A 22,253-nucleotide genomic window follows, 5' to 3' on the forward strand; every position below is an offset into this window, starting at 1 on the left:
GGAGCAGGCAGTGGCCATAGACAGGACCATGCCTCCCTCTGGGTGATGAGGCGCCATCTTTGGCTGTCCCGGTCGCCACTGATGCGGAGGATCAGGCCTGTCGGCTTAGGCGGCCTGTAGTGCCATCAGCTCTGTGGGGCCAGGTGCAACTGAGATGTTGCATCAGGCCGAGGAGGATGTGCTCGGGAGACATCAGGCATGCTCCGGCAGAGCCACAGACAGCGGAGCCCAGCAGCTCCACCAATGGGGTCATCGCAGCTTTGACCCCCGCCTTGACCCCCCATGCGCATCCCCACTTGTGGGAGATGCATGGGGTGGACCCCTGGATCGTTTTCAAAAAAAGAAAAAGAAAGCCATGACTCAGGGCTATCGCCTGCAGTTTTTACGGAAAAGTCGCCCCCTGCTGATGAGATCAGCCATGATTCCAGTGATAGCGGGCCCTCAGCTCAGGGAGATTCTGGCAGCAGTAATCACTTCTCTCTGAGGAAAAAGGAAGAGAAGTAGCGCAGTGCGATTGGCGAGCTGGGTTCTACTCCGGGTACTTCTCATCCACAAGAAGGATGGGAGATCTTTGAGGCCCACTTTGGTGCAGAATGTTGACAGGCTCAGGGCCACACACGGGCTCTGTCCGGTGTATTGCTTGCGGTGCCTCGAGCTGACACGCCGGACAATGGTGACCGTGCCAGGGGTCTATTAGGCTATCCTCCAAGGCGACTGGTTTGCCACGATCGGCCTGGAGGGCGCTATTTTCAGGTCCTAATATGGGAGGGCCGCAGGCATTCCTCAGGTTCACCTTCAATGGCAGGACCTTCGAGTTCTGTGCCCCGTTTGGCATTTCCATTTCTGTCCCGGTGTGTTGCTTGCGGTGGTGGGCTAACACACTCGGTGACACTCCTTGGGGCTTACACGTGTTGGCTCGGGGCCACACGCTGGCTCTGTCTGGTGTAGTGCTTGCGGTGCCGTGAGCTAACACCCCAGACACGGCTATTGAATCTGCAGCTGTGGCCTACCTGGTACATCGCTGCAGCATATGGCCTACGCACCGGGGCTGCTTCAGCTGTATTTTAGTGGTTCCTAGCATATTGCTGCGGAGTTTTGATGGCGGCCACAGTGCACACAGCACCTTTGGCCCATCTATATATGCACCCAGTAAGCATCGCCTCTTGGGCCGGGGATTGTGCCCCCAGAGGGATCTGCAAGCCAGAGTGTTGATGACACGCAGGATGCGCAGGGCTCTCTGCTGGTGGGAGGACTCTTCGCATCTGGGGCCTGCCTCAGATGCGGGGAGCCCTCCTAATGCGCTGGGGTCTGCGTCGCCGGATGGTGTCGTCGGATGCCTCCCTGGCAGGCTGGTATTTCTGGCTGGGGCTGCACATCGGCCGGCTGCGACTGAAGGCAGCTACTTGGCCCTCCAGCATTTCCTGCCGGGTCTTCCGAACTGCCATGTGCTGGTGAGAAAGAGCTCACGGCCATACTACTCTAGAACTGCCCAATCTCGTCTGATCTCGGAAGCTAAACAGAGTCGGGCCTGGTTAGTACTTGGATGGGAGACCGCCTGGGAATACCAGGTGCTGTATTGCCTCCAGGTGACAGCAGACTGTTCCCTGTTCTCTCCTGGGGATGGACGACCTCCCCTCACGCACAGACGGTGTAGTGGCCACGGCCTTCCCCCCTTCTACCCTTCTGCACCAACTCTTCATAGAGTTCAGGTGGAGAAGGTGAGTCTCATCTTGGTGGCCTCGAATTGGCCTCAGGTGACCTGGTTCCCAGCGAACGCTGTGGGCAGCCCTGGGAACTGCCAGCCAGACTATCTCTCCAGCTCCAGGCCACTCTGAAACGCTTATATAGCCACGGTGCCAATCATTGCGTGGCCACCACAGGTGGTGTGTCTTAAAGAGTATCCACGTCATACTGCTCCCGTGGGGATCAGTCCCCGTACATATGGAATATGTAGGGTGGAGAGCCCTTGTTTCCAAAGCAGTGTATACAAATAAAGAAACTGTTGTGAGTTTTCAAGTAGGAGATCCACATGCAGGTTCAGGAGCAAAGTCTTTATTCAAAACAAAGTTTAACTAAAACATCCACTAGGGAGAAAAACGCCAACTGGACAGGCACTCAGCACGGCAGGACTGCAGAGGACGCCGGGAAGGAGCCTGGGAGGAAAAAGAAGGCAAGGTCAAAAATAGCCAGGGAGAATACTCAGGAGAGCAGGATGGAGAACGGTTCTTATGACGCGTGGTTAGCTGAAGAACAGGTGACTGGTGAAGAGGAGCGAGGCCCTTAAGAAGCGGCGCTGAAGAGGTGATTAATGACAGGTGCGTCTGCCCTGCCCCGGCTCCACCTTGCAGTCACTGCCATCCCAGAGCACCTGAGGAGAAAGGAGGGAGAAGGAGACACAGCACGATAGTGGCGTGTGGTGGCCCACAGGGGGCAATGCTGCACCTTACCACACACCACAGAAACATCCTTTGCCACCAGATTAAATCTGTTCATAGCCATACCTATTTTGTTTTACTGTTGCATAACTTTCTAAATTCTTTAAACTTTTGCTTAAGATCCATTAACATTTCCAATAAAAACTTTATTAAAACACTTTTTAAACATATAAATGTTTTATGTAGAACATTTCGCTGTTTACTGAACTACAGTTAGATTTTCAGTTTACTCCTCTAACACCTGAGTTGGCTTTAAAACATCAGATGCAACCATTCCATTCATAACCTCAGGAGTCAACTCAGTCGGGTGATAATTATGATCAACATCTGCAGGTGTATCTTTTTCAGTGGGTACATATACATCTGGAACCTCAGACACTTTACTCTGAGTTACCTCTGCAATGGCTGCATCATCTGAGGGCATCTCAGAGACTTCTGTGCTGGATGGATTCACTGTGGCTCCAGTTTTTTTTTTTTTTCTTAGAATCAAACTCTTCCACAGGGTCAGACAATACATTTGAAGAAGCCGGCACTGGAAAGTCTAGTTTCCTCTATATTGTGTGTATTGGTGTGCATAGCAACTCATCCTCATCACTGAAAGATTCTGCTTGAACATCCAAAGACATGTTAGAGAGGAACTTCCTTCTTTCACAAGCCGTTTCTGAATACTTAGAAGGAAGTGTTGATGAACTGTATTCCTCACTTTCCAAGACAGGCTCTCCTCATCTTCAGTTGTTTCCTTCTCAGTGAGGCTTTGTTCTTCCGCATCTGCTATAGCCATGTTCATGGCCTTCAATCTTAAATCTCTAGCTTTTAAGGCTTCCTCCTTGTCAGGCAGTGCCACGTAGAAAAGCTCAGCGGTTTTTGTGTCATGACAACATCTCTCAACAGTGAGATATTTGCTGGCCTGCAAATAGAAAAACAAACATGTTATTCTGTCTTTCCTATTTTTACCATAAAATCACAGTGGCTTCAGAAATCACACAAGCTTACTTGGGTGGAGACACTGCTCCGTATCTTGTTGAAAGTGATATTCCCTTCCAGGCCAGCGTCTCTCCAGGCAGCTTGAAGGAAGTGGACAGGTTTCACAGTTTGGTTCCCATGGATGGTCGCAAAGACATAACTGCAATTGTCATGACTCTTTTGGTCAGAGAGGATCTCTATCAGTTTTGATAGCCAGGAATACTCGTCCGTGGTGACAAACAAGGATGCCTGTCCATATGCACGCGCAGTTTTGTGTTTGTCAACCTGGGGACAAATTTCAATCCTTAATTCAAAGCAACTCACTGTGATATGGAATCCCTGCTTAGAACGTTCTGGGTTCAAGACATTTTCCTCGGTCATGTTTGTCATGACAACAGATCTGTGTCCTGTCAGGATGCACAGGTAGCCCATGAGGTAGCCCATCACTTTGTTATGCTCAACAAGCAAGTTTGGAACTTCTGTGAGCCTTCCTTTAATAGCCCAGCAAAGTGGCCTCAGCATTTCTTGATTTTAGGTGTTATTCTGAGAATAAAACACATACCACAGAGCAAGTGGGACATGGTAATAAGTGCTTTCCAATTCTGAAGGTAACGTCTGCTAGTCAGAGTCTGTTAGTTCTCCTCCTCCTGTGTCTCTGCTATTGATAGAATATACGTTTAAGTCCCTCTCTCACAAGCAGCTTAATCTGCCACTTTCACATAAATTCAGCTTAATCTGTAGTATCATCCAGTCAGCAAATATCCTTTCCCCCGAATGTCAACTTTTTCCTCAGCTTTCCAACTTTGTTTCCTGTCCACTTTTGTGTTGTCTGTTTTTTCTCTCACTACACCAAGAGCAAGAAAATAATGCATATAAATAATACATAAAAAGAATACATATATATTGAAGAATTGTCTGACCACAATATTTTTTATTTATACTTTCTTTTCTGACCCTGACCCCTGACATCATGTGGGAACACTGCAAGGTAAGAGTCAAACAAAGAACATGATAATGTCAGGGTTTGTGGTGTGGGAGGACACAGTTGCAGAGAGCAGAGCAGTTTCAAAATCAAAAGCAGTCTTTTATTTAACGCCAGGAGGGCAAAAGGCAAAAAGTAACAAACTAAAAATCACACTTGTCGTGGTAAAAAGCCAACAGCAGGACAAAAGCAAAAATCAAACGAACATGGCAAGGTCGAGGCATGGCATAATATAACCTGGATCACGTGGCTGTAGCATGGCATGACAGAGACGAAGACAAGACTAAAACACAATCCCCTTGGGTGATGACAAGACAAACTGGCCGAGAGTGCAGGGAAGACAAAGACTAAATACACAGGGACCAGGGAAGACAACGAGACACAGGTGACACACATGAGGGCAGGGCAGGTAATCAACGAGGAGGGAAAACACAGGAAGCAAAACTCAAGACAATACACAGGGAGGACAGGACTACCAAAGTAAAACTGGAAACACAAGACAAGACTAGACAACTAAACACAAACCCAGGAAAACAAAACACCAGAGCTACAGGAAACAATAACTAAGCACAGATTAAACTAAAAACCCAAAACAAGGAAAACAAAACCATAAATAACACCAGGTCGTGACAGATAATGCTATTTTATAGAGCATTGACCTTGTACAACATAGACAAAAGGGCCAGAAAGTATTCAAACAGGTCTGTATGAGAACACACTCAGGAATCTTCTTCTTTGTCCATTAGATTTCATATAATGATATTTTCATAATTCTTAATATAAAATATTGCCAACACTTCAGACAGAATTGTTGATACTTAGATGAATAGTGTTTAAATCTATATTTCTCTACGGCAGCCGTTATGGATGTGACATTCTGACAAGGCAGACTTGTAGCTTTGAATGACCTACAATAGAAGTTCTGCTAAAATTATTGATATCAAATTTCACTCTAACATAATTTAATGAGAGCTGCATTTCTCATCATCTCGATTTCACAACTGAGCAGTGTCTCCACACAAGAACATGGATGTAGAGCTCATACTGAATGACTGTACAGACACAGCATGGTACAAGACAAAAATAAAGGATAAATACTATGTTCTGTAGTGACCTGCATCTCTACCAGCGTACAGAGGCAGGCATGTGTTTGTACTAAGTTTATTTAATGCCAAAGTCAAATGGTTATATATAAACAGGCATAATGATTTGACTTCCAGAGAAAGTCGTTATAGATTATATAACACTGACTGAAGAGGTTATTTATAAGGTTTTTTCTGACAGTTAAAGTCACACAGTCTGTACATAACTCCAGCTGATGTACGGCTGCTATTAGCCTGATGCTTTTAACCAGCTGTTTGGATGAATGCCTGCCTCTAGCGGTCTGCTGATGTTTGTTGGTATTTACGTTGCTGAGGGTGTGTTACTGGAACAAGTATCTGCAAGTTAGATGATCCATGTCAGATATCTATAATGCAGTAGAACAGAGACTCATTTAAGTTACAGAAATGTAAAATGTATTAATGATAAGAGCTGTGGGAACACTCTACCTGCCAGCTTCTATAGTTGTGTTCTGACCTGTGAAACCCAGACAGAGGGGGGAGCATATATGGCAGTCATCCAATGGTATCTGACTGCATACAGTGTAGTGACATTTAAAACCATGCACACACACATATAAAATTGTGTAAATTAAACCCCAGTCTTTCTGACACACATACAATATATATACATACATATATATAATACACAGCCAGGGAACTGTGTCTTAACAACTGTCTTAGTATATTCTCTGCTGTATGAGAGCAGGTGCACCAATTAGTGGTCATCATGGTGGGTCCGTGTATCTTTTGGTATTTGGATTTTTTCTTCAAAGGTAGATATTAAAAAAATAAAAAATGAGCCCTTTATTGAGTTTTGTTTTAAAATACACAAATCAAAATTGAAATACGAGGCATTTCACTTTTTTGGTGGTTTGAATGGAGTTGCCGAAATGTAAAAAATACTTTGAATTTCTTTCTCTACAAAGCGTAACGATATACATATTCATGAAGAGACAGAAACAAAAACGACGTTTTTCTGTATGTGTTTTTTTTATAAAGAGACCGGAAGTTGTCATAACCTGGACTTTGTGGGATGACACTGACGTTACCTCCTCCAGCTTCGAGCAGCACCGACGGTTCTCTTTACGGTGTTTTACGCTCGCTCGAAGTAAGCCACTGGCTTTGTTAGGTCCGTTACTATAGTAACGGTATTGCAGCGCTGTGGTAACCAGGAAAACATGGAGTGGATTTCAGCGGTGAGGTTATTCTCTTATGAACCAACTGGAACAGAGTTTTTCACGAGCAATCGAAACAGCGAAGCTCACCAATTTTGCTACCTCTCAAAAAGTCATCCTGACGCCCTCTCAGCTGCTGGTCCTCAAGCAAGGATTCTGCTGTGTCGTCTGTATGAGTAAGTATTTCTGTCTCCTCTTTTCCCCATTCCTTTCTTAATCCTTTCATTGCCCCTTATAATTACATCATCTTTGTTCTTTAATAAACACTTGGTTATTGCAGGAGACATGCATCTAGTGAAATTTCCCAGCTTGGAATGAATAAAGTATATTCTATTCTATTCATTTCAACGTCATTTTGTCTTTTAGGATTCATTGAGGAGCCAGTCTTCACAGACTGCTGCCAAAGCATTATTGGCTGCAAAACATGCATAATGCAATGGCAGATGACCTCTGAGCACTGTGCAAAATGTAGAGGGCGGACCACAGGCACATTTGAGGTTAATGGTCTGACAGAGGTGCTTTCTGTTCTGAGACCCTTCTTTGAAGAGGAGTAACTTCTTGCACTTTCATACTCATAAAGTGTTGATACTGATGGTTTTGTAGTTGTGAGAGAGCAATGCTTATTTGAGGCAACATCTACTGTTCAGTGCCATGGAGCACTTGCTCTCAACTCTGTTAAGTTGCAACCCAGAAAATACACTTGATTTTCACATTTTTAAAAAATGTTTTATTTTACTCTCTTTTGGATTCCAGCAGTTTGTAAAAGTACCAAAGTTCTAATATCTTTTCACACATGGCGCTTAGTTGTTGTTATGAGGTCAAGCAGTGCATGTTTGAATGGAGCAAAGTCATTGTTCACTGCTCTAGAGTACAAGTCTGAAATGTCTGGGTACTGCTCTGAAAACTGATTCTCAACTGTAAGTTTGTCTTGTTCTGTTGAAAATGGATCAACTCCAAAAGTTGAATGTGTTGTCAGTGAAGATCCCAGCTGCTGGTTGTAAGGGTTTGCTGCTTCAGCTGAATTAGGCAGCAGCTCCTGTGGGATTCTTTTGGGACACCCGCTGCCAGCCAAATCATTTGGTATACCTTTGCCTGTTTAATAAAGACAATAATGCTAGTCTTGAATCTCATGATTGTATTTGTAATAAGCTTAACAACACTAGATTACCTGGAATTCTGTGAGTGTTCCATGGTGCAACCAGCCATGCCAGACCAATTTGGCACAACTGTATAGTCAAGTTAGACACACAGTATTTCACAAGGCTGTCGTCATTGTTTCTGCTAATCGACAATTTTCCACAAATACCATGAAGGACCATGCTCCCCCATATAACTAGAATATAGGGTTTGCATAAACTCCAGTAATGGTTGCTTCTGCAGTTGTAAAATGTTCAATTATAATAATGTTATGTTTACTAGCATGTAGAATGTTTATGATACATATTCCAAACAGCTATCCTCCTGAAGCAAATACTCTAATAGTGGTAATAAAAGATACTATAACTACCATTTTGGATGAAGTCTGTAAATAGGGCTTGGTCTCCAAATTATGGCGATGAGGTGACAGCAGCTCCTGCATGAAGAGTGTCAAATAAAATTCCTTGCCATGGTCTACTCGTACCTGGTCCCAGATACCATGTGCAAGCACAGCAGGCCTGTTGGAAAGATTACATTTTATCTCATTTTACTGTAAAGCATCTTTTGAAACCGGAAAGAAACAACATGTGCATATCTGCACTATATATGATAAAAAGACAAAATAACTCTTTGATGTCCACAACAATAGGCTATTACCTGAAGACGTCTTCATAGATGACAAGGTTGTTTTTTACAGGCATTGTTGAGTGAGCAAAAGCCCAAAACATGGGTAACTCCAAACATAGCTAATTTTTCATTTTGATCCATGTGTATTTTATGACCCATATATTCAGCATTGTATGGTATTGGGTTTAGATTGCGGGCACCCTGAAGAGGAAAGGGGGAAAAGTAAATCAAAAATAATGTATTTCTATATGATATAAGAATTTCTACTGTGTACGCATAATCTACACTATTTGTTGTGTAAAAATATTTGGCCTAAATAGACGCATACCTGACGTCTGGCTTCATGGTAAGGTTGATGCATATTTCTGAGCACTGATCCAACTCGTGTCTCTGCAGCATGCACTCCTTTTATAGCGAGATACCCCTTCATCATCCTCCTTCCATAAGTAGGCCCAGTCTAGATTAATAACAAATAAACATGACTTACTCTTACCAAAATGTTACCATAAACTTGAACGCTACCATATTGTGTGTGTGTGGGATGTAGTGTGTTTACATGTATGTAGGCTGTGATTACTTCTCATATACAAATGGCAGATGAACACGTTTTTGTGCTTTATTAGCCAAAGACAGTGCTCCTTGCAGTAACGTTAAATAGGCATACAATTAAATCTATAGCACGAGTCATACCTCAGTTATGGCTTTTGCCACCTCCAACTCCAAATGAGTGTCGGGCAATCCTCTTAAACTGCAGCCATTTTCGGCACAAAACTTTCTGACATTTCTTCAGAAAATCCTCTTCTGCCCCCGCTTTCTTCTGAAATTCGTGCAGAGATTTCTGCAGAAGAAAGACCTTCTTTAGCCATGTCTAAAACAATCTCGCGGTAAGGCTCGAGTGACATTCTGATTGCGGGCGTCACAAGAACATCACCAGCACGGCTCTTCCTCTTGGTGGCTGTAAGAAGCTACAGTTCGCTCAAATGCGAGATTGTTATAAATAAGCAACGGTAGGTGGCGACAATGCTCCAGTCAGTAGCAGGCAGGTCTACATTAAATACAAGAAGAAGAAAACAATGACAACTTCCGGTCTCTGGATAAAAAAAAAAAACACATACAGAAAAACGTCGTTTTTTGTTTCTGTCTCTTCGTGAATATGTATTTCGTTACGCTTTGTAGAGAAAGAAATTCAAAGTATTTTTTACATTTCGGCAACTCCATTCAAACCACCAAAAAAGTGAAATGCCTCGTATTTCAATTTTGATTTGTGTATTTTAAAACAAAACTCAATAAAGCGCTCGTTTTTTATTTTTTAATATCCACCTTTGAAGAAAAAATCAAAATACCAAAAGATACACGGACCCACCATGATGACCACTAATTGGTAGCACCTGCACCTGCTCTCATACAGCAGAGAATATACTAAGACAGTTGTTAAGAAACAGTTCCCTGGCTGTGTATTATATATATGTATGTATATATATTGTATGTGTGTCAGAAAGACTGGGGTTTAATTTACACAATTTTATATGTGTGTGTGCATGGGTTTAAATGTCACTACACTGTATGCAGTCAGATACCATTGGATGACTGCCATATATGCTCCCCCCTCTGTCTGGGTTTCACAGGTCAGAACACAACTATAGAAGCTGGCAGGTAGAGTGTTCCCACAGCTCTTATCATTAATACATTTTACATTTCTGTAACTTAAATGAGTCTCTGTTCTACTGCATTATAGATATCTGACGTGGATCCTCTAACTTGCAGATACTTGTTCCAGTAACACACCCTCAGCAACGTAAATACCAACAGACATCAGCAGACCGCCAGAGGCAGGCATTCATCCAAACAGCTGGTTAAAAGCATCAGGCTAATAGCAGCCATACATCAGCTGGAGTTATGTACAGACTGTGTGACTTCAACTGTCAGACAAATCCTTATAAATAACCTCTTCAGTCAGTGTTATATAATCTATAACGACTTTCTCTGGAAGTCAAATCATTATGCCTGTTTATATATAACCATTTGACTTTGGCATTAAATAAACTTAGCACAAACACATGCCTGCCTCTGTACGCTGGTAGAGATGTAGGTCACTACAGAACATAGTACTTATCCTTTATTTTTGTCTTGTACCATACTGTGTCTGTACAGTCATTCAGTATGAGCTCTACATCCATGTTCTTGTGTGGAGACACTGCGGTTGTTTTTCGTTTCTGTCTCTTCATGAATATGTATTTCGTTACGCTTTGTAGAGAAAGAAATTCAAAGTATTTTTTACATTTCGGCAACTCCATTCAAACTACCAAAAAAGTGAAATGCCTCGTATTTCAATTTTGATTTGTGTATTTTAAAACAAAACTCAATAAAGCGCTCGTTTTTTTATTTTTTAATATCCACCTTTGAAGAAAAAATCCAAATACCAAAAGATACACGGACCATGGTGATACCATTTAGTGTCTGTTACAGTAAGGTTGCTTACTGTACTGTAGTGAGTGAAACCAATTAGTGCCTTATCCTTCACTCATTACCACAGTAAGTGACTTAAATGGTTTATACCCCCCTCTTTGTCAATTTCTTCTTTCTTTCTTTCTTTCTTTCTTTCAGACTGATTGTCTCAAGCTGTGTCAGACGATTTTCAGTCCATTTTACAATTATAGTCCTCGGACTTATTACTATACTAGCTATTATTGAAAAGCTTGGGGAGAACACATTTTCCCCATCAGTGAACATTTCATAATGCTGTCCAGTCCATTATACACTTACTATTCAATCCTTCGTTTAACAGATCAGTTTTCAGTCTGGGTATCGGGTTCAATGCAACATTGAATGTATTCTAGCTGCCTTCAACATACTCCATCATGACCAGTTTAGTAGTGGGTCAGTGATGGGAAGGCATTTCTTTGGAGGGCTGCACAGCCCTACATGTGCTAGCCAGAGGTACCCTGCCTGCCATTAGGTACCAGGATGAGATCCTCAGACCCATTGTGAGACCATATGCTGGTGCAGTGGGCCCTGGGTTTTTTCCAATGCATGACAATGCTAGGTTTCATGTGGCTTCATGTGTCAGCAGTTCTTGCATGAAGAAGGCATTGATGCTATGGACTGGCCTGCCCGTTCCCCAGAACTGAATCCAGCCGTGTGTTACGGGTCCCAGGGATGGGAGACCACAGTAACAAATATAAGACCTGTATTTAGCAGGTAAAGAGGAGAAATGAGGACGCAGGTCTGTATGTCTTTCTCTCCAGATCACGTCTGACATTTATTTAACATATGTCCAAACAGTCACACAAGCACAATGCATTTCTTCCTGCTTCATTTCAGTTTTTTTTTATAGCACAGTGTTACATTTCCAATTAATTCTTTCATCCGGACCTTAGGTTCACTAATACAATTTATCTCATCTTCAAGCTACATCTTTCTTTTAGTTGATACTCACAATCATCTCCTGTAAATACATCACTCTTTCATTCAGTGTAAACTGGTACAAACATGCATCATCATTCTGCTGTTATGTGTATCACCCACTCTTCTGTCTCTATATTTGTCACGCTCATGTAAAAGAGCACTGAAATGTGTGCTTAGGTAAAGTGCTTGTTACATTCATAACATGATTTAATTATCTAACATTTAACATTTCAACAGGTGTACCTAGCGTCACACTAGACAAAGAATAGTATCCACGCGGGAAAATGCCTAACTCACAACAGTCATTTTTATGATATAAAACGGTCATAAAACACACCAAAATAACATACAAACTGTCTCACTTCAACTGTGAGTCAATATTAACTAACATGTCACCGCACATGTACTGTTACCGACCTGTATTTAGCAGGTAAAGAGGAGAAATGAGGACGCAGGTCTGTATGTCTTTCTCTCCAGATCACGTCTGAGAGGAAGCAGGCGTTCCGCCCCCCTAATCGTTCCCCAGGGCAACTCACGGATGTACACAGGTTCCGCCCCCCCCCCCCCCCCCCCCACACTTTTCCCCTTAATATAGCGGTTTATGACAACGTTAATAATTTCTAATTGAAAACAAAACAACACAATGACAGTACACACCTTACAAAAATGTCAAAAAATAATTACAAATAACTTTTGTGGTCAACCCATTTTAGGGGTGCCACACGTGCACATCTGGGACATCATGTCTCGTTCCATCCACCAACACCACGTTGCACCACAGATTGTCCAGGAGTGGACTGATGCTTTAATCCAGGTCTGGGAGGAAATCCCTTAGGAGAGCATCTGCCACCTCATCAGGAACATGCCCAGGCATTGTAGGGAGGTCATACAGGCACGTGGAGGCCACACACACTACTGAGCCTCCTTGGGGGGTATAGGAAACATCACCTTTTTTTAAGCCAACAAGATGCAAAACCTGTGATAGGTTTATGCTGTGTAGAATATACATCTTTGACACCTACCTATAACATTCTGACAATGTTTTATGCTAGCGGCAACAAATGTTGCCGTCCTTACATTTACTCATCTAATGATCAAAAGAGGCATGCAGGCATATAATTCTCATTATGTATCAGTAGTAGACACTTTACAAAATATATGTACCAAATATTTCACTTCTATCTGTTAATTAGGGCATTTTAATTACTTCCTCTTCTACAAGTTTGAGACAGACATCTCCTTCGAAAGGTGCAGGCAGGAAACAAAGAGGCCTGGTCATGTGACCATTAAGGCTAGTTACATGAAATTGATACAATTTAGTGTTGACAGACTATTCTTTCATTTTAAAACTTGCATTAGCTGCCCAAAGCAAAAACAACATTTTTAGAGCTTCCAGAAGTTAAAACAAATGATCGGTGTTGCCGGTGGGATTAAATGGGGTTATTAATGCAGGAACATTGTTTTGCTGTTACATTTTACACAGATAGTGATTTTTCTTTGAAAGAATCCTTTTTGATTTACGTTATTGTCTTTGTCCTGCAGACAATGAGCTGAAACCACAGACTGGAAACTGCTGGGGATCACAGGGCAGCCTGAAGACTGGAGGTGAGGCCAGTAGCGGGTGACGGCAGATGCTGTCTAAACCATGCACTCCAGCAGGACATTGAAGTGGATCGTGCTGCTCAAGAATGATGTGAGAGCACAACCCTGGAGGTGGATATAATATGTCATGTAATAATTACTCTGCTTAGGTGCTGCAAAGATCTGATGTCTCACTATTTCTTGATCGTTTGTGTCATTCAAGATTCAAGAAGTTTATTGTCAAATGCACAGCACTTGACACTTACAGTTACACTGAGCAATGAAATTCTTACTTTGCGAGTTCCCTTCACATGACTTTGTACAAAACTAAACTAAGATAAAAGACTTATTTTAGGCATAAGAATAAATAAAAATAAGAATAAGCAATAAGAAAAAAATAAAATAAGCAAAATGTGTCAGGGTTGTGGTGATGTGTGGACACAGATGCAGGATGCGGAGCAGCGTTTAACAATAATTAAGTTAACAATAAGCACAATAAGTGCCAGGAGGGCAAATGTCCAAAGGTCAAAACTCAAAATTACACTATTAGTGGCAAAACTAGGTAAGGCAAAAACAAGATACTTAGCGAGGAATCAGGATCAAACAAGGCAAGGCATCCTGGAGAACATGCGAGGTTAAGGCTGGCGAGACTGCGAGCTGTGTCCCAATTCAGGGTCTGCATCCTTCGGAGTGCGCATTTTAAGGCCACTTACGTCACAACGCTGCGCGGAGGCTGTCCCATTTCACCAAAATTCTAAGGGTCCTTAAAATACGTCCTCCTTTTGCCTGAATTCAGAGGATGAATCGCTACCATCCTTCGTGGCCTTATATATCCCAAGATGCTTTGCGGGCTTATTTTTTCAACAAACTAAAGTAATGGCGAGCAGCAGTGCCAAAATACACATTTACATGTAAGTAACAGCTTTTTACTTAAAGCTAGGAGTTCAAGGAAGGTTAGTAGTGATAACAGCATTTACAAAAATGATAGATTTATTTTTAGAACATGACGTTAATAACGCTAACACAACACAAGAATAATTTATTGTTCTGTTATGTACAATATTTACAAAGATACAATTTGAACATTTCTAACTATTTACCAGTGGGCATTATGAAAATGTACAATTTATTATTTATAAAAGATCAGCAGAAAATACTATTTACAAAGAACATATATGCAAATGTTTGGCTGAGCAGGAGTCCTTGGTGCTGCGGGAATGGATGGGATGCCACGGTGAAGACCTTGGAGTCCTCTGGCTGTGAGTGGGACATCATCTGGGGGTGGGGGGTGTCTGTCTCCTCTGTCCACCACATCGTCCATCAGGGTTTGCAGAGCTGACGATCGGCGGCTGCCATGTTACTAAAGATGTTTTTAAAAAGGGCAAAAATAATAATAATTACTTCAACAGAGCGGCTTCCAAAACAGCTTAAAATATGAAAAGCTATAAAATATGTATCCTCACCCTCTAAAGGTGATGATGGTTGTTAGAAGAAAACTATGTTAGATTCAGTATAAATGTACTGACCCTCCCCATGTATGCTTGCTCATGTCTGATTAATTACCTTACTTGTACTAACAGTCTTCATGTATGCTTCCCCATTTATGCTCTATTACCCTATTTGGCAATTTCGTTTTTTCTGCTATACTTATCTCAGGAAACATGCTTACAGATGTCTACACCCATATGATATTCACACTGTGTATAAATAAAGGAAGCAACCCCGGAAAAGCCAGAACTGTCGGCACTCCGGTGAGGCACTTCTCCTTGGCCAAGTAAACCTGTCTCTGTCTCCGAGTCTGTTTGCAGCCCGAACTAGGGGGACCCATTTTTTCCCCCAACAATGGTGAGTACACCTCCTCCAGGACAGACAGCTGGTCCTGCCAGGGAGCCCCACTCTCCTCCAACCAGCAGTAATTCTCTGGTGTAGTGACAGACCTGATGCCTAATGACACATTAAAGCAGTGATTTCAGTCAGGGTTATTTGCAGGGTTCTTACACATTTGGCTATTTAATTTGAAGTATTAAAATTACAAACCGAACCCTGTATCAAGTCTTACAATTGAACAAAATATAAATTACATTTAATCATATTTGTCAATCTACTGGTTATATGGCTAGTGTTTGCTCAGTATATTAATTATGATCAATAATATGGTTAAACAGCAGCTTACCGTCACCTCCACACTGCGCTATCCCAGCCTGAAGAAAATGAGCCGTCACCGGTTTTGCTGCTGCTGGAGCCGCCTCTCCTCTTCCTCCAACAAGATGTCCTGTAGAGGTGGGAAGGCTGCTCCACAGATGAATTGTACCGTTTTAATGACACGCTGGAGAGCCTTCCTGTCCTGAAAGGTGCAGATCCTGTACCAGACTGTGAAGGAGTTTGTCAGGACGCTCTCCACTGTGCATCTGTAGAAGTTGCTGCGCAGTTTGGAGGGTAATCCAAATATCCTCAGTTTCCTGAGAAAGAAGAGTCTCTGTTGAGCCTTCTTGATGATCTGCTGTGTGTTGTGAACCCAGGTGAGATCCTCACTGATGTGGGTGATGAGTTTGAAGGTTTTTACCCTCTCTACCTGGGCCTCGTGGATGAAGACTGTGGCATGCTGGTCTCTCCTCTTCCTTGGGTCAATAATCATCTCCTTATTCTTCAAGAGAGATTATTTTCATGGCACCAGGACAATAGCTGAGCCACCGCTTGCCTGTAGGCTGCCTCATCAGCAGTTGTGTCATTGCGTGTTTCTGTGTGCATGTAGGAGGGTAAATGATTGGAGGTATGAGAGCTCTTACCATTAATAGTATCTTACCTGACAGAGTGCTGAATGCTGCAAGCAGAGAGAGTCTTTACTGCCGGCTCCTTCAAGCAGCTTCATCAGTTCAAGCAGTGAAATGTCTTCAAGCTGCCCTGCTTCAAGCTCTTAAAAAAATTACCTGGATGACTGATTATCTTCATCAATATAATGAAATATAGTGTCAGTAATTGTGTGTAATTAAATGTGTGAATAAGTTTTGTTCTTTTGTGAGATCCAGGTCCGGTGCTGCGGTAGAATCCTGTGCCCCTTTTCTGAGCTCTTGTCAGGGGGAGAGGTGCCTGACATCAGCATATGGCTCCTATGGGAAGGTCACAAGGTCATTGACGGCAGCCAGAGGAGGGAGGCCACAGAGGCGACACCACCTAAGGCAGGAGGGAAACATGGCCGCCGGAACAGCCAGACAGGAGAAAAAAACACCCTCTGAGATGATGGTGAGTGATGAAGCTCTCATCTTATTAGTTACACTGATACACATGGTGTGTTTGTTTTAATGAGATCAGTTTAAAATACTGTTTAAACCTTAAAGCTGAACAAATATTTTTGTTTTTTATTATTATTGTTGGTTTATTGTTATTTATAGAGGTGACTTTCTGCTCTGTTTTTAATGTGCACTGTTTCATGTTGGCAGGTTTATTTCATGCAATAGGTTCATGTATCAATAAAATCACATGTTGAATTAAATTTTTATTAGATTTGCTCTAACATTATGATCACTGGCTTCATGCTGCTGGTCCTTTCTAAACACCTGCTCCGGGTCGAGGTGATGAACCTTTGTTCCTCCACTCCCTCCTTTCTCTGTCCTCTTACTGTCTCTCCATCCTTTCACAGTAATGTTCCACAATCCATCACTGGCCTCTCTTTGTCTGCAGGAGTTTTTCTCTTGCTGTGCATCTTTCTGGCTTTTAGCTCTTCTCTCTCCAAATGTCAGTCAATCCTCAGCTTCCATCTTCCTCCTTACCTTTGTCAGTCTCCCTCTCTCTGCACTTATCTTACTGTGCATGTTATCAATCACTGCTTTCTGCTGTTAGCTGCTCCTCTCCACACACCTTCCATCTCCTCATATTGATCAATCAATCAGCCTATAGCTCCGCCTCATTGACAGCCAGTAGATGGAAAAGCCCTTCATATACCAGCATCATACCCACGCTAATACAGTAAAGCTTGTCACAGTATGCTGAGTCAGCAGATTTACACATTGATTTTTTTTGTTTTGTTTTTTTAAGACCCACAGTGACATAGGTGTCACCAGTCCTTTAGGAGTCCTGGAAAGCGCCTTATATAGCTTTATTCTGAATTTTAATGCATAGTCCCTAAGAGACACCTACTGAACATCCTGGTATCACATGTGACTGGTCATGTGATTTTGTGTTTACACACCGACATTTCCAACATGGCTGTGTGCCATGTTAGCAGACGCAACAGAGCTAGCAAATTTTAAAAAGGTTCTAACTACTGGCTAAAGGTAAGATTTGACCACAAAAAAAAATCCTGTGATGCTTCTTCATTTAACTCTGATTCTCTTTAAGCTTTTTCTTTACTTATCAGGACGAGCTGTCACTCTGCACCACTCACTGTCTGTCCATCCATCTCTGTTCTGCTGCTTCAGCCCTGATCTCCATCATCTGTCCTCCCAGTGTTTGGAGGGTGGAGGTGTGGTGTTGCTCCATCATGATCAGAATGAAGCCTCTGGCATTACTTCTTATTAATCACTTTGTAGGAATAGATGGTTACAAGCACACACACCCTCTCTCACACATGCACACTCAAATGTGGATAGATGAGAGCAGCAGTAGAGGGAGTGGGGGTGTATGGATGCTGTGTCCCCCTGCAGAAAGAGCAGCAATGACAAACACACTTTAACATCATTACAAATTACAGTGTCACAGAGAGCCTTTCTTTTTACCTGTAGGACTGATAATACTGTACTGTAATACTGCAGTTTTGTATGATGATGCATATCTGGCTGTGTGACTCGGCACATTTTAAACAATGTACAGAGCAAAGGTCACTGAGGCGGAGAGAACGCTGCAGTATTGTTTGCTGTTTGCCTTACTGCTGATTCAAATGATGAAAAAGCTTTAATATGCAGGAACACGTCCCCTGTGTGAGATTTTTATTACACTTCATCTTATTAAGTGAAAACATCTCTAAAGTGTTACTGTGTCAGGATTTGCAGACATTTCTGTCTTGAGTTCAGCTCGCTCAGTTCAAAGGACAAACAGCATACAGAGCAGTGAAGAGACAAAACATCATGAGCGTCACCGTCTGATCTGTTGATGGTCATTTGTTCGATCCTGTCATAACTCTGAGCCGTTAGTGTCATGAAGAATAATTCCCTTCAGTAGAGAGATGCACATACGTCTCATTCCCAGCAGGACACGCCCCCTTACTTGGACTAAGTGGCAAAAAGCTGCTAACATGGCTGCTGTAAGCAGGCAGAAAACAGTGGAAACAGTAAAACAGTTATCTCCACCCCCCAGTGTGAATTATTTATTTCAGTTTACTCAGGGAACTTGCACTAAAGACTAATTTTAATTAAATTTATGAAGTTAATTAAATTATAGTTATCATGAGGATAACAGTTAGTCTAGTGTTCTTTAGCTACAAACCCCTCCCCCACAGCAGACTGAACCAAACCATGGCTCATTACTATGATATGATTCACACCTTGGTGTTACTGTATTGTCAGAGCCTCTTTCATTACTGGTATATAAAAGTTTATTCAGGACTTCAGACAGTTAAATGTTTCTAATTGTACAGATCGCTCACAATATGAACCTAACTGCTAATATCAGCTCTTCTCTTACAGTTTAAAGCCACTCATGCTGCTCTGTTTGTATGAGAGCTCAGCAGTTTGGGTTGACAGTTTTTTTCCTGAATAGATGAAAGGCCAGAACATTGAATCAGAGTATTATGATATTATGTAATTTATTTTGCAGAGTGTTGCTAATATTTTGGGACTTAATGTGTCTCTTCTTTTTAAATGTAGAGGTTTTCTTCTGTTCAGAGACAGGCCTGCCTGCCTGAAGCCAATTTTGTACCATTTATATCAGTGCACCAACCAGTGAACCTGAGTGTGTGTCAGTGTTTGTGTGCTTCTGTGAGTATGTGTGTAGGTGTGTGCGCAGCCTGTGCAGTGGTGGTGTTGGGTCTCTGTCCTCATGGGGAGCAGACCTCTCTGACCACAGCCTCACCTCATGTACTGAGCAAAGCAGGGACAGCAGCCTAACAAGCTTTGTCCTGCACATGTTCACACATCCAAATACACAGGTGCACACAAGACAACTGCACTAAGAGCATTCACACAACATGTGTCAGCAGGTCATGGAACACACACATAGGTGGTCACAGCAGGCTGGCAGAATTTGAGCAGTCCACTCCTGCTTACTAGTCAGAGTATATTAGGGCTAATATCAAACATTAATGTCAGCAAGGTACTGTAACTGCTGGTCATGGTCCATGTGCAGCTATATGTGTCTGTTGGTGTTGATATAAGTAGGAAACATTGCTGCTTGGTGGCTGTACCCAATGTGGCCATCTGTGTGGGAACCTTGAGGTCATCCCACAAAAGTCTGGAGGGATTGCTGGTCCTGGTCATGGCTGGCCTGGGAGTAGCTCAGGATCCTGTAGGAGGAGCTGGAAGAAGTAAGTGGTGTCTTTTCAGTCTCTGACTAAATTCTTGGGTCACCTTCCATGAGCTGCATGCATGACAGGAACAAATGGACATAACAGGCTGTCCCAAAGTTACTGTCCTCTGAGTCAAAGAAGACATCAGAAATGTGTGTTGCAGCACAGGTGTCTGTCCACTCGAGCATGTGCAGGTATAAATGCCTTGGTCGTTTTGGAGTGCATCCTTGTGTGTTTGTTTGTGTCAGGACATGTCAGGCTAAAACGCTCCGTCTCCTGCTGTGCCTGAGAGATTTTGATCCTCAGACGCTCTCAAAAGCTTTTCTCACTCAGCTGGTTCCTCCATGGTCAAAGAAGAGGGCGTGTCCTCTGATGACATCTTCACCATTTGTCTTCCACATTTGTAGAGCTGAGTAAACTTTATGCAGACAGTTGTAATATACATAATTTAAATATGACTTTATAATTCCTCAAAGACCAGATGGAGTCAATGTTGGGGGAAATGGTTGTATTCTTTCCAGCTGGCTGAGAGGGTGGGGCTATGTTTGATTGACAGCAGCTGGCAGTGATTGTGATTGTGAACTGACATTATGGAGGCAGATTCAGAAATATTTTTCAAACTTCTGTGACTTTGATAACCACCATAACAGAAAAAAATGTTAACTTAATGCTGTGTTTAATTGTGTTAAATAATAATAATAATAATAATGAATAATCAGTTCTTCAATGTTACAGATTTTCTCTTTTTATCTCTAATCTAGATTTGACATTGTGATAGAAAAACAGTTAGTTCTCTTTGTGTGTTCAGTCTGTCCCTCTAAAACTTCACTGTAGGAGAAATAATATCCACAGGCAGAAGGAACAGATAGAATAAAAGCTGTTTTATTGGCAGTTACATTCCTTCAAATGACTTTAAACTGGACTTTTAGTTTAGAGTACAAGTGCTATCTGGGGGTCTTCACCTGAGGTTCTCCTGGGACCAGGGTGAATTTCACAGTCTTTTGTTTGCTGTGCAGCAAATCTAGCAGAACATTACATCTTGTAATGCGCCTCATCTCCCCACAGTAACACTCTGTAGATGTTAATTTAGCCCACAGGCTTCATTTTAAAGTGGTGCTGGACATGCAGCATTACTTTAAACACAGCAGCTGGCGCTGCTAAATCAGAATCAGAATTCCTTTATTTATCCCTGAGGGGAAATTCTTTAAAAGCTTCTTCCCATACCGGGAGTCGAACCCGGGCCGCCTGGGTGAAAACCAGGAATCCTAACCGCTAGACCATATGGGAGAGATACAGTACTGATACAGTACATACAGCAAAATCTACTTTGTCTACTGGCCTCAAGTACACATGATCAATGGTTTCCATAGAAATCTCTGCTAAGAGCTGAAACTGTCTTTAGTTTGTCTTCAGTGTTGAGTTTGTGTGGAAGCTGGAAAACTCCACACTGTGTGCATCATCTGTCAGTCTGTGCCCTTCAGTCCAGACAGTGATACATTAGGATTGACAGTAGGGGCAAAGATCAGTGCAGCTCAGGTCAAAGTTCAACTGAAGTCAACTTTCTGCCCAGACGCACCACAGACACTGGTGTAAATGTGCTGCAAGCTCATACACAACAGTGGAGATGTGTGTAAAAGCTGGATGTTAGTTGTTGCCTGGTGGGTTGTTGCAACATGGTAACTGACTTCAGCCTGTCATTAGGGGCTGTGTTTAGTGTGTGGAGGCTGTAGAGCTCATTTGCCTTTTACGTCATGAGGTCACTGCATCAAAACAGCAGTTATTGAGAGGTTTCCCTTCTCATGACTCTGCTGACTCATCTGCATTTTTATTAGAACTCAAGATTCAAACTGAGACGTGAGCAGCATTTCATATGTGAGTGCACTGTGTCTGTGACCTGCATGCATCATCTCTGAACACAGAACCGGCTGTGTGTCTGTTAACAGCAGCAGAAATCAGCTCTGTTTTTATGTATGGATTCAATGATTTTATTGATTTCTGCTGTTACAGGGCAGAAAGTTCACAGTGGCACCTTGAATTTATATGTGTGATTTAAACAGCTGTCTGTTGAGGTCAGGCTTCAGTCAGCATGGTGGAGGGAGGGCAATTGATTTAAAGCAGTGGTCCCCAACCACTGGGCCGGGGACCGGTACCGGTCCGTGGGTCATTTGGTACCGGGCCGCACAGAACGACTGAGCAAAAAAATATATTATTCATTATCTGAGTCTGAAAGCTGTTTCATTTATAAATCGATCAGATTCATCCGCTTGTGCCTTTAAGCACCTGCAGACGCTGGTCTCGGTCACGGGATACGGCCCCCCAAAATTAAGCCTAAAAGCTAGCAAACATGAATAAAAAACAAACGTCTTTGGAGAGCTTCTTCGGAAAGGGGAAAGACCTAACGAGGGGACA

At 42.6% G+C, this 22,253-nt stretch overlaps 1 non-coding gene and 1 pseudogene across 1 annotated transcript; one reads left to right on the forward strand and one right to left on the reverse strand.

Moving 5' to 3' along the window:
* The first annotated feature begins 1,461 nt into the window (after positions 1–1,461).
* Positions 1,462–1,580, forward strand: LOC114443148 (uncharacterized; annotated as a pseudogene).
* A 19,479-nt stretch (positions 1,581–21,059) lies between these two features.
* trnae-uuc (transfer RNA glutamic acid (anticodon UUC)) lies at positions 21,060–21,131 on the reverse strand. Its single transcript has one exon. It is a non-coding gene; the product is annotated as a tRNA-Glu (tRNA).
* Between the last annotated feature and the right edge of the window lie 1,122 nt (positions 21,132–22,253).

This window comes from Parambassis ranga, chromosome 10 (genome assembly GCF_900634625.1).
Source record: "Parambassis ranga chromosome 10, fParRan2.1, whole genome shotgun sequence".
Lineage (NCBI taxonomy): Eukaryota > Metazoa > Chordata > Actinopteri > Ambassidae > Parambassis > Parambassis ranga.